The sequence below is a fragment of the Papaver somniferum genome, chromosome 2 (genome assembly GCF_003573695.1).
Source record: "Papaver somniferum cultivar HN1 chromosome 2, ASM357369v1, whole genome shotgun sequence".
NCBI classification, from domain to species: domain Eukaryota; kingdom Viridiplantae; phylum Streptophyta; class Magnoliopsida; order Ranunculales; family Papaveraceae; genus Papaver; species Papaver somniferum.
The window spans coordinates 177,501,672-177,522,165 of NC_039359.1; positions in this window are offsets into that span (position 1 = coordinate 177,501,672).

Consider the following 20,494-nt stretch of genomic DNA (forward strand, 5'->3'; position numbering starts at 1 on the left):
TTTTGATTTTCTGTCATTCTAGAGCTTGTGGGTGTCACTTTAGTTCGAAGAAAACAGCTGCGAAGGTTTTGCAATCCGGTCTTTATTGGCCAACTCTGTTTAAGGACTCCCACCTTTTTTGTCAAAATTGTGATAGATGTCAAAAGTTAGGGAAGCTGACTCGACGTAATATGATGCCACTTAGTCCTATACTAATAATAGAAATATTTGATGTGTGGGGTATAGATTTTATGGGTCCTTTTGTCAATTCCTATGGCAAATTTTACATCTTATTAGTTGTTGACTGTGTTTCTAAGTGGGTTGAAGAAGTCGCTACCAAGACAAACGATCGCCACGTTGTGATCAGGTTTGTTAGAGACAATATTTTCTCTCTATTTGGTATGCCTAGAGCAATCATTAGTGATGGAGGTTCCCATTTTTGCAACCGGTCTTTTGAGTCTCTCATGAAGAAATACTCCATTACCCATAAGGTTTCCACACCTTACCACCCACAAACTTGTGGCCAAGTTGAAGTGTCTAATAGGCAAATAAAACAGATTTTAGAGAAGACTGTAAACCCTACCCGAAAGGATTGGTATTTGCGCTTAATAGAAGATTTGTGGGCTTACCGAACCGCTTTTAAGACTTCACTTGGGATGTATCCGTATAGACTTGTCTTCGGTACTTGCATGTAGAATTAGAACACCGAGCTTATTGGGTTATTAAACGGCTAAACTTTGACATATCTACTGCTGGTGATCACCGTAGACTACAACTCAATGGGTTAGAAGAAATTCGTAATGATTCTTACCAGAGTGCGAAAATTTACAAGGAGAAAACAAAAATATTTCATGATAAATCGATTATTCGAAAGACATTTGAACCAGGTCAAAAAGTTCTCCTTTACAATTCTCGTTTACATCTTTTCCCTGTAAATTGAGGTCTCGGTGGACCGGACCATACTTTGTCAAAATTGTTTTTTCTCATGGTGCAGTTGAAGTTGAAAATCCTAAGAACGGAGAAACTTTCAAGGTTAACGGTCAACGGTTGAAACCATTCTTGGAGTTACCCAGTCGTGCAATAGAAGAATCAGAGCTGAGAGATCCTGTCTACCAGGATTAATTTTAACGGGTAACAAAGTCTGGCTGAAGACAATAAACTTAGCGCTGTAGGGAGGCAACCCATACATGGTGATGTTAATGTCCCTATGGAAGGACCCTTATGTTGTTGTACATTTGTTTTTATTTTTATTCCCCATTGAAGGATTGCTACGCTTCATCCAGGTACTATCTTTCTGACTTCTCTCTTTACGGTTTCCTCTTGTTACTTATATTTTTGGTACTGCACTTTCATTTTGAAACATTGAGGACAACGATAGATTTAAATTTGGGGGTGAGGGAAAAACTTTGAGTTAGTTTTTAATTAAAAAATAAATAAAAAAATTATTAAACTCCAGAGTCTAGAAATTTATGCCTATTAAGGATAGCACTAACCAATCTAAGTGGATGGAAGCATCTTGGTTGTAGGAGTTGAGGAACCAATCTGAGTAGATGGAAACATCTAAAGAGTCTATTAATAAAAGAACAGAGCTCAGGTGTTAGAAAAAAACATGGTAGTTTCGCCATATCTCGTTGAATCCTTTTCACTTCTGTTTTTTGTTTTCTTTTTAAAATATGTTTCTCTAAGTGATTAGGTGGGGCACACGAATCAAGTTGTTATCACTGCTATAGTGAAATAGAGTGACTGGGATACCAAAAAAAAAAAATTGAGACCAGACCATCAGACCAACCGGAATAAATTCAATAAAGTCGACCACTGGTACCCTTGTATATGCCAGCTGAGTTTACCTATAATTAGGATTATCGACCACTAGTACCCTTGTATATGCCAGTGTGTTGATATTAGTCCAGACCAGTATCTCAGTCCATTAGGATAGGTTCGTTTTGGCAGTGGCCTTCAGACAAATATGGGAAACACCGTTCACCTTAGTCAACATCAAATCCATCTACGTTTTTCTCTACATCCATCTTCTTAATATATCCATGTGATTGGTTGACTCCGGTTCTGATGTCCAGAAACTATCTGAGTAGAGCTCTGTCACTTATATATGAATTTTAGTATGCTTGAGTGCAAACTCGTGTACAACAATTGGAATTTCGCATCAGGGTACTTCCTCCTGTAATCAATGAGAGTATGCCAACCAAGGAGATTCTTTAGTGCCTTCCAAGGTTCTGCGTAGATAGCTAGGGTTTGGAGTAAAAGGGGTTGTAGCTACACCTCTGGTAAAACCTTCCCGAGACAATAACTCGGCCACTAGGGCCACCTAGGGGTTTAAAGGCTTGTTATACATGCTAAGTGTGACCGTATCCTCAACGATATGGAGTTGTATGTATCTAAAAATTATTTTAGTTTGATTGGCTCGAAGACTAGAAAAGTCTAAGTGTGGGGGAATTTGATAGGTGTCTAAAACACCTTGATATTTATCTATTGTTTATGCTTTCTTTGCTAAGTTTTCTTGTAAATTATGTATTTTATGTTCGATTTTGAGTTTTAGGTACTTTGGAGCAAAAGACGAAGAAACACCGCTTCAAAAGAGCTAAAATGTCATTTCATGTGCAACTGCTGTTGGAGGCGACTTATTTCTTATTATTTACTTCTTCTCTATCTGAAAGGCATGTCGGCTTTAGTGATGCCAGTTTTGTATGAAAAGCATGACAGCCTTAGTGATGTTTAAAAATTGAAGAAAAGAAGTGGATACGAGAGGTAAGAGATGGCTGCTCGAGGAACTACTAAAGGCACCCAGAAAAGTGTTAAAAGAACCCCCAGAAATGGCCCAGAGGAGTTGATAAATTCACCCAGGAGTTTTTCATTATATACAGCCCAAAAGTTATCTTTGTACCTCATAAATTGCTATTCGCACCCACAGGAATTAATAAACGTAGACCAAATTGCTAAAGGGACACCGCTACTGGATAAAGGGGAGGTCATCTTCTTCGTTTGAAATTCAAATTTTGGCGGAAAAACATCAACCAAATTAGGGTTTGAGAATTGATGGTGTTATGTTGAGATTCAATGGCTGAAACTGAATAGGTAACTTCCTTAGGCCTAAAAAGGCCTGGTATGGTCGTTCGGTTGGATCAAAATTGGCTAGAACGCTGATTGGAAGCAAACAGACAGAAGAAATAGTTGGCGGGAAAATAGTGCAGCGAATGTTGAATTTTAGGGTTTGATTTTGGAAGTTATTATGGGAAGACTCGATCGCTGAATTAAGATGGGATGAACATGGTTAAGCTAAACAGGCTTGGTAAAGTGTTTTGGTTTGGCTAATTTGGGCTGGATAATCAGGTTTCAAGAGAACAGGGGAGATTTCTTTCCACCCGCGTTAACTTCTGGAGATATAATTTGGGAGAGTTTCCCATGGAGATTTTCATGTACTTGGATTAGTTTTGGCCTGTTAGGTCGAATCACGTTTGGTAGTTGGTTTGACATCGAAAGAAAAAGAAGTTTTCACGTAGAGAAGAGTTACGAGATTTATTTGTTATGGCATAGAATCTCGGGTATTTGAACTGAAAGGGAAAATTACGTGGATAACAGGAGAAAGTATATCTCTGGATTCGATTCTCTCAACAACAAAGGAGAGTCTGGGGTTAAAAATGGAAGCATACTACGCGTGAAAGTGAAAACAGGAAGATAATCTCGTTACTTGGAAGAAAGAAAAAAATATGTAAGGGAATAAATTCTCGAGAAATTTAGGGTTGAAGTGGTGTATAAATAGGATTGTTTCAAGTCCTAGAGGGGGTATCAAAAGATATACAGAGAGCCTAGGAAAGAATAGAGACATCAGAATCGAGAAAACCATAATCACAGAAAGTTCACCTGCTGCTGCTTAACTAAGAACATGAAGAACATTAGTCTGGAAGAAAAAGTCGCAGAAAGGTATCGTTTATCAAAGGCAGAAGACATGTATCGTTCTCCAGTCAGTAGAAAAAGATCTTCAGCCACTGCCGTGTAATGGCTAAGCTGCCCAATTCAGTAGCTAAAGACCTTTAGCGACTGCAGAATCATTGTAAGCTTATTTATATCTTTTTGAATACAATGATGAATGAAATTTTCGATCCATGAGTAGCTAAATCTCTTTTCTAGGGTTTTGGAGGAAACTATTTTTAATGGGTAGTATTTAGTATTTAAATTCTTTGACATATTTTACTTCATATTTGTGTTTTCAATTGTAAATTTTTTCTCTTCTTTGTATGCTTCGTAAAAACTGCTTTGGGTAGTTTGAGCTGCCGATCTTAAATTAGGCTTTAGAATAGTGACGAGAGTCGTAAAAAATGAGCTTATAAACGTTATATCTTCCAAAGTATGAGATTGAGTTTGGATTGTTTTGAGTAAATTAGGAGTATTATGTCAAAGTTTTAATTATTGAGTTTACAAACATTAGAAGTAGTGGAATCCAAAACCCTAGATTCATCTCTCCTTGATAAATCAAAAATCAATTTTAATTAGTTTTTCTTAGTATTTTCTTTTATTTGTCTTAAACTCATCCTTTAAAAAGTCCGAGCAACGAATCCTTTCTTACCACTTGTAAAAACTACATCACTTGTATATTCTACCAGGAAAGTCAGTTCGTGGTGTTCTTCAAATGTTCAAGAATTTAACAGACTCCACAATGTTGTTCGATCAAGAAGAACTCATGGTTTTTATTCTTTAAAAAAGGAAGGTGATGTTGTACATGATGTGAAAAAGGTACCAGAAGAAGGAAGCAAAAATGGAGGTATGGAAGACAACTTAAAAAGGATAATTTAAGGATATAAAGAAATTATCAACAGGCTGTCTATTCCCTCTGGGAAAAATTCTTCAGGTAAGAATAAGCAATGCGTCATATTCTGATGATAGTGAATTTTATAACTCACATCATAATGGTTTTCCTCCAAAGATCAGGAAGAAGAGGTTTAACCGGAAACGACATTCATTTAATGATCTCAAGGCTCATACTTGTGCCAATTAATCACAAGGTTGAAACCTCACTCTCTTTAAAAATCCTGACAAAGTGAGAAGTATTCAGGTATGCTGATTGCAAAATGTTTCTCTGATTGTCTATGCTATTTTCTTATCGTTTTTAGCTGGATGATCATTGACAAACACTTTTGCTTAAGCATTTATCCTTTGTTGTGTCATAATTCTAACTCGTTTTGATGTGTCAAAACTGCCACTCTTACTCTAAAATTGTCCTGTGTAAATACAATTTTTTGAGCTAAGATCTGTGAGTTCTCTCACATAGGAAAACATTATCAATGTTTTGTTGCATCTATTGAGTACCTCTCTTTTTGAGTTGTTTATGAATAATGGGCCAAGTTCGGGTTCGTACGGGTATCCTTTTTGATGTCACGAACCGACTTTGGAAACCCTAACCTCATGGTTTCTGTGAAACCATTTAAATACCAAACCCACATGTTGAAAAGTACGCATGCTTCAGGCTACTTTTTTTCAAGAATGGGATCATCTTCAGGAAGTTTTTATTTTCCAAGAAGATTTCCCAATAAGGGGTTTGGTCTTAAACTCGAGGAGAAGGAAAAAGGAACTCTTGTGGAAATTGATGACACATCTTCTCAATCTCCTAATGTTTTTTCAGATTTTGAGGATGATGAAGAGATTTATAATGAAGTTGTTCAAAACTTTATTGATAAGTTTAATGATGCAAAGTTGTTGCTTGTTAACACTCTAAAAGAGATAGATGGGTTAAGAACTGATTTGATAAAGGTCAACACCGACCTTGCTATAATGAAGACATGACTTAAGGATCGTCTCGATATCGTGTCTGGAGCTTCTGTTAACTTGTCTGTCACAAGCTTGAAGGTCTTGGAACCAGTGAAGCTTCCATACCGGAACTCTAATTATTGCTTGTGGTTTCTCTTTGTTTTTAGGGTTGTTTTTGATTTTGTCTAGTAAATCTTATCTATATGTTTTTGGAAGAATAACTAGGGTTTGGAATAGCCATTATTGTGAGTACACATAGCTATGTCCAACAATTTTCATCTTCAATTATTTTAGATTCATTTATTTAAATTCTAAGTTTTTGGAAGATGATTTTTGGAATTTTAATCGTTATGATTTTATATATTACAAATTGTTATGGGATATGTTGTTTACGTTCGTGAACCTGTGACCGTCCCATACTTGTTCAAAAGTTATATCTATTATGTCGGTATGAATGTATTGATAGAAGATAGAATGAACTTTTGACATTACAAAAGTTAAAGCCTTTTATGTCATTATTTTGATAGAAGAAAGGATAAAACTTTTGTTTACAAGGGTTGAGTCTATTATATGTCATTGTGCAAATAGTGATGGAAAATAGAGTGAGTCCTTGTTTATTCCGCAGTATTGGTCGATCTCCGATCCACATCTTTGTGCATATACTGTGTTGCTTCGTAAGGTTCCTTATGTTTGAGCATGACCAACTACATTGATCATTCTATTTTGGTTATTTTAGTTGTTGCTCCGTAAGTTCTCTTATGTCGAGCATGACCAATTGAATTGATCACTTTTGTGGTTAATTTAGTTGTGTAATTCCGATTGAATTAATCATGGGTTTCTTGCGGATAATTTAATTGTGCATTTCGATTGGATTAATCATGAATTCTTTTGTGGATTCAAATTCATGTTTTCATGTGATTTTATTTTGTCCAAATAAATCCTTCTTTTCTTGTAAAAGCAAGGTCACCTTTGTTGTTCTTTCGGGAATGACATTTTATGGGGGAGAGTTCATTTTGAAATTGTGCTTAATTGATAAATCTTTGTGGGGAGTGCGGCTGTGGAATATTAGGGGTTATCTTGTATCTTTATAAACTCCTTGATGAATGCATTTAGCTTCGGCTTTATGATGGCATCTAAATAAGTTGATATGGTATTCTCTTTTGGTCATGAAGTATCTCTATGAAAATTTCATGAGAATCCCACTAGTTTTTGTACCTTTGCCAATTTATATTGACAAAAAGTGGGAGAATTAATGTGTAGTGTGATACCACAAATACATATGGTTTACAGATCATTATGTAAGGGGAAGTGGTTTTCATGTTGAGATGAATTATTAACTAAGGGGGAGTGATACATGTTAGAGCATTGCTCGGTCGAACTCGCATGAGTTGCTATCTCAAGCATGTTTTTCAATGTTAGTGATCAAAACTATAAGTCTTGATTTCTAGCCTATTTATAGATGTCTCGGACTAGGATATAGATAGTGTAGTTGAGATTAGATCTCTCGGCGTTTATCTCTTGAAGACGAAGAACTACTAAGGGGAGCTTATGGAACTTCTTCGACAAAAAGGTATGTGGAGACTTGAACTCATTTATCACTTGGAAAGTCTATTTCTACTATCTCTTATATTGAGACATAAGTCATATTATGATGTAGTTTTCTCTATACACATTTGAGATTTCGAGCTGAGTATATCTCGCTTAAATATTTCTCGAAATATGTGTTGGTAAGCTTTTGCTTTGACCAAGTTCATCTTACATCATGAGAAAATTGCCGAGTAACATCTAACATGGTTTGTGTGATACAATCATTTGATGTAGGCTTGGAATGTTTCGATAATGATTATTTCAATATCTTGAAAATTGCTTTGATGCTAATAGTATGTGAAAACGGCTATTGTCATTATAGAAGAATGTTTCAATGATTAAAATAAAGAATTGAGGATGCAACCATCTTATGATATAAGCATATATAGTGTGTTCGAAAATTAGTGTATAAATCCATAAACCGGGAACCAAGAGTATGCATATGCGTGTATACGAAATTGGTGAAGGATAAAGATAAGTATGCATACCCGAACGCGTACTGGCGGAAGTTTTCGAACCGAAAATATCTGCTGAGTTTGGGAATTACAAACTCCTAAACTAGTCACTTTAATTATGCGTACCCGTACGCATACTGGCGGAAGTTTTCGAACCGAAAATTTCTACTGAGTTTGGAAACTTAACAAACTCAAAACCCGGTTGCTTAAATACGCATACCCGTACGCATACTTAAGCTGGTTACTTTCTCAAATCGGTCAGATCATGGACTTAAACATTTAAATCATAAGGAATGCAATCTTTGCAAACCGTGGCTATAATGTTCATGATTGATTCAAGTGAATAAAACCGATTTGGTTTCGGTTGTGTTTTATATACAATTGAACAACTCTTTAACTAGTTTCATTTGAGTCATTTGAACTAGTTATGGTTAAGATGAATAAGGTTGATATGAGAGTAATCATATGGCTAACCTCGGTTAACTATTTATGAACCAACCTGGTGTACACGTTTAGGTACGGTTACATAAACCTACATGAGGGTACATTTCATTTGTGTGTAACAAGCTAAGTTCGATCTAACGGTTGAAAGATATTAGCTTGGTTGAATCAGGTTTTTCATCTGACGGTGAATATTGAATGATTTGTTACCAAGGTAACTTGGATTGCAAACCCTTATTTGAAAAATATATAAAGGAGAATTCTAGCAACTGGGAAACCTAATCCCCACACCTCTTGTGTGTTACTAGTTGCATAACTAGAGTCGATTATCCTTTAACCTTTGGTTTCTTCTCGAGACCCTGTAGGTTAACGACTTGAAGACTTCATTGGGATTGTGAAGCCAGACCCAACTATTATATTTGTATTTGCGTGATCTAATCTTGTTGTTTCTATCGTGTTGAGTGCAATTGGAGTAATTGGCTCGAGATTTTATATCTCCGATAGGAAAGATAGAAAAATAATCACAAACACTTCGTCTCATCGTTTGTGATTCCACAATAGCTTGTTTCGCTAGTCGATTAAGTTTATTGTGTGGTAACTGATAATTCTAAGATGTTCTTCGGGAATATAAGTCTGGGTCAATTGGTGCATGTTCACCTTGATTTATCAAAAGACGGAACAAAAACTCTTGGGTATTTCTGTGGGAGACGGATCTAAACGGATCTATCAAGTCTTCGACTTTGGGTCGTAGCAACTCTTGGTTCTGGGTGAGATCAACTAAGGGAATCAAGTGCGTAGTATCCTTCTGGGATCAGAGACGTAAGAAGCGCAACTGCACCTTGAATCAGTGTGAGATTTATTAGGGTTCAACTACAGTCCAGTCCGAAGTTAATTGGTAGTAGGCTAGTGTATGTAGCGGCTTAATACAGTGTGGTGTTTAATCTGGACTAGGTCCTGGGGTTTTTCTGCATTTGCGGTTTCCTCGTTAACCAAAATAATAGTATTTGTGTTATTTGTTTTCCGCATTATATTTTGTTATAAAATTGAAATATCACAGGTTGTGCGTTTAGATCAATCAATTAGAATATCCAACCTTGGGTTGTTGATTTACATTTAATGACACTTGAACATTGGTCTTTGGTACCGTTCAAGTTACTCCTATTATTAAATTGGGCTCGCATATTTCTATTTGTTGATTGCAGATTGAATTAAGAGTTAGAGATATTAAACTTTTTGATATACTTTATTCTAGATTGAGTCTGACTGTCTAGTTGATTCTCTAGAAAGTGTATTGGATTAAGTCCTCTCAGATTTCCAAAATAATTGTTGGGTGTGGTTGTTAGACCCCCGCATTTTCAATTGGTATCAGAGCAGGAAAACACGTTAAAGACCTTACAAGTCTGTGTTTGTAGCGATCTGAGGATGGACGATATAGTCTGTGATAAACGCATCACCAGAAATAAAAGTTTTGTTTCTATAAAGTCTATTAAGGAGAAAGATTTGTCAATCTCGAATATAGATGAAACTTGTGTTCCAAAGAAACAGACGTACGTTGACAAGTGTTTCTATGACTACCTTACTGACGAGTCCTTCTCTGAAGTTGAAAGGAATGCAACCAAAGAGATTTCAACGATTCTAAAACTCTTTAGGATCCAGGATGATAATGTCAATCATTTGAAACACAAAATAAATGTCTTAGTAGGTATGGTAAGTGAGCGTGACTCTCGTTTAAAGATTATTCAAGAGGAAATTCTCAAAAAGGATGCTTTGAAAATTGAACATCTCTTAAGTAAACTCTGCATTCAAGAGTGTTCAAATGAGTCCACCATACCAATTGCTTCTGATTTAACTGTAAAAGTCTATGTCTCTGAAACAAAACAGAAATCCCTCCCTGTTGGAAATAATGTGGTCGTATCTTCCTCTAATCAAGGAATGTCCACATCACTTGAAAGGAAAAAGTCTCCCAACAATAGTGTTGAGTATGTTCATTCTAATCACTCATGTGATCAGAAAGTATGTCTCTTTTGTGATTCAAAAGGTCATGGTGAACAAAAGAAGAAATCTAGGTTGAATGACAATTCTTCCAGTCGTCTTCAACGCACCTTAGACTTAATTTTCAAAGATGTAGCTGACATTTGTATGTCTAAACCAATTAGATTTAGTACTTACCATGTGTACTCTACCAGTGTAGATGGGGAAAAACGATTTGCTGGGTTTTACGGAATTGAGGAGATGGCCGTGTGGAGACTCCTTGAACCGAGCAAATTCTCAACCTCACACAGATGCACCACAAGAAGGGAGTGCTTTAAGTTCGATAGATCAATTTGTAGGACTCCGGCCTAAACCAATACAATGGCCTTTCCAGAGTCAATTCGGTCACAAGAGAGGATGGGCTGATCTGTAGGAGGGAAGCTGAGAAATGTGTGAGATCAATGGTAATCGAGATTGTAGGTGTGTTGTGTATTCTACGTAAGAAGGTTCTGAAAATCGTGTAGACGATGAGTTGAGAGTGATTTCTCAGACGATGAGTTCGTGTGGATGGAAGATTATCTGTGTGAACTTGTCGAGAAATTCTTGTCTGTTTCAATCATGATTCATAGGCCTTTTATATTTCTGAATTGAAAACACCATGATCCCATGAAGTGTGGCAGTTGCTGGAGTCAAAGAGTGGGGAAGTGGAAAATCGTTATGAAACCAGTTGCTCATCGTGCGGAGACTTCGTTAACTTTCCACCCACTACTTTGCTAACTCCTCCAACTGATTGCACGACTTACTCACATTCTCATCGTGTGTATGAACACACGTGTCGTAGACCGCCAGACCAAAACCCTAGTTAATATCCCCCCATGTGACACGATTGATATCTCATGAATGTGGAGTCTGCGAGACAGACGTGTATTTAGTTAGTCAGTTACTGACTTTATGGGACGATGAGTCCTTGTATTGCTGAGTTGAACATAATTTTCAAATGTTTTGAGACTCATGAATTGAACATGTCTACTAAGACAAAAAATATCATTGTCGAATAAATGTTGATAACCTGAGCAAACTGTGTTGCTGAATCGTTGAATATTGATAGTTGAACCAATATTCCTTAATCTGAGCAAATATTGCTAGTCTGAGTAAATATTGCTCATCTGAGCAAATGTTGCTCATCTGATGAATTATTGAATATTGATAGTTGAACCAACATTCTTCAGCGTGAACAAATATTGTCCATTTGAGAGAATGTTTCTCATTTGATGAATTGTTGAATATTAATAATTGAACCAATATTCTTTGGTGCGAGCAAATGTTGCTCGTTTTAGGAATCATTGGTAACAAGACCAAGATAAATATTAATTTAAAATACTAGCAGTTCAGCCGAGTATAATTAATTAGGGCGTTGATCATGGGATCAACATAAAAATTATTGGCGTTTGAATCTACTTAGAATTACGTTTTTGCATAGCTCTGGATTCGAAACCCTAATTTTGATCAATTGCTGATCAACTGATGATTTATTGAAAATCAACCACGGAATGAAGGAGGGACCGGCTTCATGGGATGATGATTCGACCATGTAGCGCCCAGATGCTCAAGGGAGCAAAAATACCAAAGTCTCTTGAAGACCAGTTGGTGAAAAGATGATTAAATGCTGGTTTAATCATTTATTAAAATAATGCTCGTGTGAGCGGCATGTAGTAAAACCTGATTATGGAGAGATGAGGGACCGACCAAGGGGGCATGAGACCGGCCCTTGGTGATCATGGGACCAGCTGATGATCGTTTGAGCAAACTCCAAGTTGTTTGGGAAGAGTTTGGACCCAATATGAGCAATTGAGCAAATTAGGTCAAAATTGTTAAAACACGTGGGACCGGCTCTTTGCAAGACTCAGGTCCAGCCTTGGTCGGTCAAGGAGACATGGACGTGTCACCATAATGTCCGTATCTCAGTCCTGAGAGTTTTAATATTTTCTGATGCGCGTTTGAGCAACATTTTGAGAAAATATGAAGGATTCAATGTTTTTGCTGAAACTGGGGAATCTTCATGAGATGATGAAAAATAATAATAAAATAAGGTATTGCATGGTGTGGGACCGCCACGGGTAGGGCATGACCGGCCAGCTAGCAAGATCGATCCCGCATCACCTTTCCCAATTTTATGCATTTTCCCTGATCTGAGGGAAATATCATGAAACTAAGGAATTTCATGAAGCTAAGGAATTTCCATGAGATTATGGAAATAATAATAATAAAATAGGGAGTCATGAAGTGTGGGACCGGCTATGGCCAAGGCATGGTCGGCCGGCCAAAGAGCCCGTCCCAAGGTACTTTCCCAAATTTTATATATTTTTCATGATTTTAAGAAAATATCATAAAATCAAGAGGTTTGTTGAAACCAAGGAATTTGTTGAAATCAGGGAGTTTCCATGAGATGGTGGGACTGGCCATGGCACAACCGGCCGGCTGGTGGGCCCAGTTCCCAGCGCCTCGATTAATATTTTATTATTTATTATTTTCTTTCTATTTTGCATAGGTTCATCGTTCCTTCGTGTTTTGGAATGCTCGTTTGTGCATTCAGGTGCTCGTTTGTGCATTATTGCTGAGTACACTTGCACCATTTTGGTCGGGGCTTACTCGAGAGCTTCTCAGATGCCCGCACGTTGAATATTTATCACTAACCCGTGGAATTTTGCTGGGAAGAACCTCAAATTGAAGTGACGAAATATTACGGAGAATCGTAGAATATTGTTGAATATTCAGTTAACGATTATAGATAATTAACTGATGGCTCTATACTAGCAGGCATGCTGTCTAGGAGCGTTAATCATCTGAGAATTGAGAGATATGAGCTCGTTGAAACGTCATATATCTCCTATATAGTCAGGGAAAACGTTGTTGTATCCTGAAGACGTTGTTGCTCTATACTAGCAGGCAAGCTGTCTAGGAGCCATCCAATCATTTGATTCTATATAGAAATAATTACTGAAATTGCTCAGTATTCATGAGATGTGCCGTTGCCTCAGCTGAGAGACTGCACATCTACATATACTCTGAGAGACAGTATTCTCATTCAGATATTTTGTGGCACGAGCTTTCATGCTTTCGACGGGAGACATGAGTTTCAATACTCATCTGATTGCTGGATCAGGAGTACTACAATTATGGTTTTACGATTTTAACCCTTGTCGAAAATCCACCATCTACATTAAGTCCCCTGCTTAGTGAGGGATAGTCATGTTCCTCAGTCAGCACTGGATGGTGATTTTCTAGTCATAAACGAAATAAGTAATTGAACTTAGTCGTAAGATAAGATGTTACCGTATTTTCGATTGTACGAGCGAACCATGGTTTGAACGAAGATCCCAGTGGCATGATAGAGTATTGTCTAATGAGCGTAAAGTGGTTTATCACCGCTGATTTGGTGATGAAACCTTGGTCGGTATAGGATTCACGGATCCGGGCCCAAGAAAGGAATCCGTTTTAGCGCGAACGTTCGTTCGTTTGTTAGTTTAAGAAAAAAAAAATAGACCTGAGTCTAATGATAAAAATTTTGTCTATGAGCTTTCACGAATTTTTTTTTATTATTTTTTAAATACGTGAGATTTCAAAAAGTGGAATAAACTCTCGTTTCAAAGGTGGATGCTCGTACGAGAGAATTTTTTTTTTTGAACAAATGTGCGTCTGTTAGTAATAAAATTTTGTTTATGAGCTTTCATGAAATTTTTTATCTTCGAGCTTTCAGAAATATTTGAAAATATAATCTCGCCTCAAAGACAGATGCTCGCGCGAGGGAGAAATATATATATATATGTTATTTTTCATGAGTTTCACGTTAAATATATATATTTTTGTAAAACCAATGTTTTGATTTGAACAACTGTTGAAAGTAGACAATTATACATGGTGAAATAATGTCTGTATGTAATTTTTCACAATTGTAGAATGGACGTCTGTCCAATTTTTGAAAAACCAGTGGATGTTAAAATTCACGTGGGTTGTTCACGGTTTTATGAAAATCAAGTCATGATTTTGAATATAATGAATTTTGCTCGTCTTTTCAGGTTTGAAGGAACGAGCAAGTTTTTGAAATTCTGATGTTATAATCACTACAGATAGTGAAATTGTAAATAGGTAAGAGTTGGATTGTTACCATTTTGTTACGCGTTTGTTATTGGTATATCCATGACTCCATGTCACTCGCATCAGATAGTGGTGACTTCTGGTTACATCCACTCTTCTGGCTCTTCCCGGGAACGCTCCAGAAATACCAAGTCAAGGATCAGATGTTCATGCCGAGGTGAATCAACCTTTCAGAGACGCTGGAAGATGATACATTTTATGTCTCTAGATCATCTGGGAGTCGTCCGTGGTGGAATCAACGCTTTCTTAGCCTTAGCGGATGCAGAAGAGAAGCAGGGACGAGATGAGTTATTACTGAAAAGGAAAGCTGAATGAAAGGCTTGCAGCTTATCATCAAAACGCCGTCGGCTTCAGCAAATGAGACTAGCGGCTGAAGATGAAGTCTGATCTCGCGTGGAAGGCGTAGCTTCTGATTCAGATGTAGATGAATGAAGAATTTCGTCATAATTCGTCATCAGAAAATTCAGAAGTCAGGTCTTTATTCAAAATGATGTAAAATCTTCGTCCGATGTCGGATTTTCGTGATCTACCATATTTCTTCATCCTCAGAAAATTTCCAATCTTTAGCTAGGAATATTTTTGGCTTTTGAGCACGTTTAAGGGCCTAAATTGACGAAACAGTAAACTTCCAGGAGACTTCCAGAAATTTTTCAGCTGGTATGTAGTCCAATGTTTTGGCCACATCATTTTGCTCGTTTCTCCAATTTCTATGAATTTTGGATATGTTGTAGAGGACATCCATACGAAGAGAATGGTATAAGACCCATCCCTAGATTCTTCACCAATTTCTCCCAGATAGCTGCTTTGTGCGCGACAGTGTAAAATCATCTCAGGGGAGCTTGTTGTAAAACACTCATGTTGTGTCTTTAGACCATTCGCTTGTGTCTGGAACGGTTGGTGAAGGGTTTTAATATCATTGATTAATTTGAGATCAGTACCCCTTGATTGATACATGATCATGGTGCTTGCAGTGCCATCTTGTTTCTGTAAGTCGTAGAAACATCACTTCTGAAACCCTGGTCACGGGACCATAACTGAGGTTGCTCTCAGGAGGGGGTGATGTAATGACCATGGTTTCATATCCTGGTGGTAGCATTCCTTATATGATGAATGATTAGCACATGAGAGTCTGGTATCACGGGTCTCGGACTGTGAAACCGATCATCATGATCAGTGGACTGTCAGTCCCCAGTATATTGCTAAATCTCTCCTTTTCGTTTTCTTTTCTTCTGACAAGACTTGGATAGAGGACCCAGGTAGAAAAATTGATGTAAAGACCTAGGTGGTCGAAGTTGAAGGTACCTTGATGAAGGACTTATTGGAAAGACCTGGTGGACACCGATCGACTGTGGAAGTTATGAATCTCGTCTAAGAATTGTTGCTTGCATATTGTATGCTCTGGAAGCTGCAGGAACCTCATACGACGCCGGAATTTGATGCTTGACCCCAACTTTTAAAGCTAAGAGACTGAGTTATCTCATGAGATAAGAATCACTCAATTTGGAGTTGTAGAGGTCAGCCAACGAAGCGTGCACATTTGTAATTTGTAATCCCGTATAAATTTTTTTTCAGATTTCGTAGACCTGACGGTAAAGGCCATATCTTTCAGCTCGTATATCCGATTGATGCGCCCTTTTGGTATGTTGTAGAAGAGATATAGAAAAAATCTTTCGTTCAGGAAGAATTGTACCATTCCTCACCCATTGGTACGTTTTTCTAAACCCATGGCCTGAAGTGTGTTGTATCTCATTTGTAGAGGTGATGACATCATCTTGTAGAAGACTTGGGATTGTGCCCACCCATCGTGCAAGCTTCAGAAAGACTTTCATGTGAACATATTTCATGTTTACACGCCTTGATACGAATCATTAGCGCTTGGAGAAGTCCGCTTCGTCGATCAATACTTCAGAGAATGGTTAATTGATGAGGCCTTGTCATGAGGATGTTGCTCTTGAGACCGTTGTTGATGCTAGATCACGATTGAAATTTATCCAGAAATTCCTTTTGATGCTGAGATCATGAACGTAGTTCCTCCTCATATCCTTGTTGATGTCGATACTATGGTTGGAGTTGCTTCAGAGACCAAAAAAAGGCTAGAACCATGATTATCGATATAGCCTTTGCTCCTTCATCCAGTGAGCCTTTTACATTCACGAACTAGTTGGTGAGTTGAGCATTCCTAAGATGAAGATGTTCTAGGATTTCAACCCAAATTCTCCTGAATATGACTTTACTGTGAAGTGGCTTCGTCAGGGAATCGATGTTGTTGTGGCAGATAACAGCGGCAGTCTCCATTCTGGATGTGGGGAGAAAAAGTTCCTTGGTCGTGCAAGGCTTGTGATGTAGATAGGTTCTGTTGATGAAGTTTCTTGGAATCACATCATATTGCAAATTCCAATAAGATCAAGTCCCTAGTGTATGTTGAAGGAGTTTGTGCCATCTATGGATGAATGATGTTGCATCTGCTTCAGAGGTCTTATCATGGGGTAATGAAGAATTAGCGATTGTGATTTAGTTACACTTTGATTGCGCTGGTGTTGAATCAGTATGTCATCGTCGAGATATTTGTGTTGAATCTATATGCGCCATTATAAGAGGTGTACTCTTTGATTGGGAGTACAATTTGAAGGCTACTTGAGCGTTGAAGCGTCATATCCCTTTAGCATGTCTTAGGTTTGATCGTTTGGGTCCCAACTATCTTCTGTTGATTCAGCATTCCTTTAGTCGCGGTAGTGGGATTCAACACTTGTGCAGACATCAGAAATTTCTGATTTTGTGGCACACATGAACACTCCTGCAAGGCTATGGAGAAATTCCCAAACTGTTCTTTGTCGTGCTTGAACATCATCTCAGTAATGAATGTCTCAGTGAGATACTCGATTCGGAGAAATGTCAGATTCAACCACTTGGTAAAATATTGCTGAAGTGAGATTACCCACTTGACATAGCAATGGGAGGAATGAGACTTGCCTGAGTGAAGGACCTTTTGATGAATGTCTATGCATCTTTTGCAGGTTCTCGTTTCAACCTCGTCAAAGTTCAAAATTCCTCCAAGTGCTCTGATGATGGAACGTCCGCCAAATCTTCTGGATCATAACTTTCTTCGTTTGAGAGATGTGTAACCAAAGGCGTTTTGTAAGTACCCATCTTTTCAGCATGGGTCCACGCTCGTCTTAAGGACATGTCCTATCCTGGATCTTCCTGATTATGTGAAACTTGGTTTTTGTCCAGGTTGAACTTATGTTCACTTTGAGAGTGATGTAGCCATAAGTATTTCTGAGCGTTCCTCCAAGGTCACTGATTGAGATGGGAGCATGAGTAGCTTCTTGTCGAGTGATGCCTGTGGATCCGATGGTGTTCAGTGGAATGTTGTTGATGGCGGTGCCAGCATCGATCAACGTTCTTCCAAATTCGTTTCTTCTGATATTGACTGTGGTAAGCAGTCCCCAGTCGTACATATCTTGGTCTGTGGATGGAGGCTCAAGAAGTATTTCCGGAATGGACTTCTTGATACGATGCGGTTCAGTGCTGTTAACATGTCTCTCCTTTGCGCCTTCGACAGATAGAGCAATTCACGTTCGACCAAGGATTGAACTGCCTCTTTGATAGGTTGTTCAGAGAGTGAAAAGGTTCTGATTGGGAGAGGGTTCTTGTGTACTCCTTCAGTCCCAAGTTGAAGCTATTGTGGATCAACCTTCTCTTTGAAGATGTGCTTCAAAATATTGCAGTTACTTGTTGGATGATTGATGAATCTATGAAGATGACAGTACCTGGGATTCTCCATTTTTTCTTCAGTTGGCTCTCTCTGATGAACAGTAGATTGCATCATCTTGAACCCAGAATTCCAGTAACTCGATCACTTCTTCAGTGGGAAGATGAAAGTTTGAGTCCCTGTTTGATCATTTTCCCATTTGTTGATGCCGGGTCGAGGATGTGCAAGATTGGTTATCCTTTATTTGCACTTTTGGAAGAGCTTGGGATGTTGGATAAGCGTTCTTATGTGGATGCACTTTTGCTTTTATCTTGCTCCCTTCAGTAATATTCATGGAAGGTTGGAGATTATACTGCTTGTTGACTGGGCGTCGGCTGCTTCAAGGTTCCTCGACCTTGCAGACTTTGCTCTTTCCAGTAAAAGCAGGTGCAGTAGTTGTTGATCGTCTGGATGCTTCATGAAGCTCTGAGAAAGTCTAGAACCAGAGATTTTCTAGCAAGGATCTGTATACCGAGATCATTCCGTTGATGTACAAGTCCACCAGTCGTTGTTCAGTGACATTCGAGACATGAAAATCCAAAGATTGGATTCTAAATCTCTTCACATAATCGTTCAGATATTCATTGATCTTCTAAGATACTCTATCCAAGTCAGGGAGAGTAATCTTCTCAAAGACGAAAAAGTATTTCCAGTAGGAAGCATTAACCATTCCCCCAGCCAGTTGTACCACGTGTATGCTCGGCCTGTCAGGGATTTCGAGAATTCCTTCAGACGGACGACATGGTTATGTTCATGTTTGCCTAATGCTTCCAGGAATCGAGAGACATATTCTCGAGCGTTCCCCGTTCCATCATACAGTGTGAACGTTGGAGAGGTGTAACCCTTTTTGGGAGAGGAATTCTTTGGGTAGCGGCAGGATATGGAGGTTGAAGACGGTGGGCAGATGGTATTTTGTCTTTTCCTCATCCTCCATTAAGCGTTACAGGTCTCACGAGTGATGAAGCCTGCAAGTTCCTTTGTTGGTAGGTTATTTGCAGCCTTGTGGACTTCAACATCTACTACATGGATTGGAGTGACTTCAGGATCAGCAGCCGAAGATGTTTCTTTGGCTTTTCCTTTCTCTTGATTTTTCTCTGACATCTTATCAGTAAGAGTCTTGAGATAATTTCATAGCTCTTTCTGTGTGGCATCCATGTCGACCTGATTCTTAGCAAGAGTTTCTTGCACCTTCATGAGATCACCTATGGTAGGCGGATTTTCTCTGACTTCTTCAGGAGACCGGCCGAAGAGAGGATTGTTGATGGCGCCAGTACCGTCGTTTGCAGGGGTGATCACTGGAGCACCAGTATTCGTAGGAGTAGTATTGGTAGGTTGCACCGGAGGAGTGGTATTAGCGGTACCACTACAGCTTGTAATGTTAGGGTTCGGTGTTGAACCCGAGTTGGTAACTGAACTAGACCTAGGATCGACCATCTTTGTGAGAAAGTGAGATGGCAACCGAAAGATTAATCTCCCACTGTGGTCGCCAATATGTAGATGGGGAAAATGATTTGCTGGTTTTTACGGAATTAAGGAGATGACCGTGTGGAGACTCCTTGAACCGAGCAACTGCTCAACCTCACACAGATGCACTTCAAGAAGGGAGTTCTTTAAGTTCGAGAGATCAATCTGTAGGACTCCGGACTAAACCAAGAAAATGGACGTTCCAGAGTCAATTCGGTCACAAGAGAGGATGGGATGATCTGTAGGAGGGAAGCTGAGAAATGTGTGAGATCAATGGTGATCGAGATTGTAGGTGTGTTGTGTATTCTGCGTGAGCAGGTTCTGAATGATTGAATTTACTCAGTTGAGAGTGATTGATCAGACGATGAGTTCGTGTAGATGAAAGATTGTCTGTGTGAACTTGTCGAGAAATTCTTGTCTGTTTCAATCATGATTCAGAGGCCTTTTATATTGCTGAATTGAAAACACCATGATCCTATGAAGTGTGACAGTTGCTGGAGTCAAAGAGTGGGGAAGTGGAAAATCGTGTTGAAACTAGTTGCTCATCGTGCGGAGACTTGGTTAACTTTCCACCCACTACTTTGCTAACTCCTCCAACTGATTGCACGACTTGCTCACATTCTCATCGTGTGTATGAACACACATGCCGTAGACCGCCAGACCAGAACCCTAGTTAATATCCCCCCATGTGACACGATTGATATCTCATGAATGTGGAGTCTGCAAGACAGACGTGTATTTAGTTAGTCAGTTGTTGATTTTATGGGACGATGAGTCCCTGTATTGCTGAGTTGAACATAATTTGTAAATGTTCTGAGACTCATGAATTGAACATGTCTAGTGAGATAAAAAATATCATTGTCGAATAAATGTTGATAACCTGAGAAAACTGTGCTGCTGAATCGTTGAATATTGATAGTTAAACCAATATTCC